The sequence below is a fragment of the Octopus bimaculoides genome, chromosome 9, assembly GCF_001194135.2.
Source record: "Octopus bimaculoides isolate UCB-OBI-ISO-001 chromosome 9, ASM119413v2, whole genome shotgun sequence".
Lineage (NCBI taxonomy): Eukaryota > Metazoa > Mollusca > Cephalopoda > Octopoda > Octopodidae > Octopus > Octopus bimaculoides.
The window spans coordinates 47,099,075-47,100,870 of record NC_068989.1 but is presented as its reverse complement, the minus strand read 5'-3'; the positions used below and the strand labels follow the sequence as shown (position 1 = coordinate 47,100,870).

Here is a 1,796-nt window from a genome sequence, read left to right as displayed (position 1 = left end):
GAAAGCAGATGTAGTAATATCCAGGTAAGAAATTATAAACACGAAGATTTATAAAAAGAATTTTACAAACATGTAGAAGTGTATAAAGTTATATAAATCATACGAAACAATTTCACATAAGTTTAGGCAGATCTATGCGCGTTAAATGTGCATGTTCATATTTAGAGCCATCACTGTTAAATAGTTACGAGAGAGAGAGAGAGAGAGAGGGGGGGGGGGCAAACGAGGAGTGAAGGAGGGAGAGAGGTGATGAAAGAAAGTCAGTATAATTGAAAGAAAAGGTACAAGGATTTGTTGGATGATCATATATGTATGTATGTATGTATGTATGTAAATATATATGCGTTTGAGTCTGTGCTGGTGATTATCTTCCATTATCCTTTGACAGCCGGTGATGGCTTGATACGTCCCCGAAATATAGCGGTTCAACCAAAAATACAAACAAAAAAAACTGATGGAGTAGGTACCGGGCTTAAACAGTAAGTACTGGGTCGATTCTTTTAGTGGAAAAGAGAGGGAGGCAGAGAGACAGAGAAAGAGAGAGCGAGAGAGGGCCCATTGTATCTTCATGGTAGTCCCCCAGCATGGCTGCAATCTAATGACAGAAACAGGTAAAAGATAAAAGGCATATGATGCACTCAGCTCTGAGTACACTGCTCCTGATAGCAGAAACAGCTGTAAACTATTGAAGTTGAGCATGTAAGGAAATACTGAGATGAGGAAAGAAAGAAGAATGAAAGAAGCAAAGAACGGAGGGAGAAACTTGGACGGAAAGAAAGAAAGAAAGAAAGGAAGAAAGAAAGAAAGGAAGAAAGAAAGAAAGGAAGGAAGGAAAAAATGAATGAAAACAAAGATAAGACCTCCAATAAACAGAACGAAAGTGGAGTAAAGGGGAAAAATAACGAATGTTAGAAAGAAAGAAAGAATGTTACAGTAAGAGAAGACAGACATACAGACAGAAAGAAGCACAGAAGGCAACAAAACTAAAAAAAAAAAAAAGGAAAAATGAAATAAAATAACTAAATAAATACCCCAAAGCAACGAAGAAATTATGGGAACATAAAACGATAGCATAAAACCGAAGACGGTAAATAACAGTGTAAGCACATATAACAACAACAGTCAGTACACACAAACAACGACAATGCCCATATGAGCAAGAAGAACAAGTACACTACAGTAACACGACACTGTGTTTGAACACCTTGATAACGTAAATACGTCGCTCTTTATATCAGCCATCTTCTTTCTGAATAATCTGCACTAAACTACATTTTAATAGGGCCTCCTCTATATCTACTGGGCTCTGAGACGTTTTTTTTTTGTAATTATTATTATTATTATTATTATTATTATTATTATTACTATTTTGGTGGAAAGAGAGTGACAGAGAGTGAGAGGGTTCTTTGTATCTTAAGTTCGCCCCCATCATCCAGGCACGTGCCATATTTCAAATATATACAGTTTTTTTCTGATTTTATTTGATTCTGTCTTCTTTTTATTTCTGTCATTATTTTCTTTTTTTTTTTTTCTGCTTGGGTAGTAGTAGGGACTGTTTTAGTTATATCGTTTTAACGTGCCTCTGAAATGGAAAACCCTCTCTTCAAAGACGATGGTGGGTAAACGAGGCAGCACGCACGCACGCACGCACGGACGGACGGACGCACGCACGCACGGACGCACGCACGCGTGATGGATTTTTTCTGTTTGTGTGCGCACGTATGTGAATGTGTATGTGTGAGGACGGATGAGGCTGGATTGCGCCTATTCCTGGCTTTTGGTTGTTTGTATAAAAA

At 37.8% G+C, this 1,796-nt stretch overlaps 1 protein-coding gene across 1 annotated transcript in view; it reads right to left on the bottom strand.

Moving 5' to 3' along the window:
• The window catches only part of LOC106877990 (probable serine/threonine-protein kinase clkA), a 181,733-nt gene that overhangs the window by 31,402 nt on the left and 148,535 nt on the right, over positions 1 to 1,796 (bottom strand). The gene's annotated exons all lie outside the window — the stretch shown is intronic.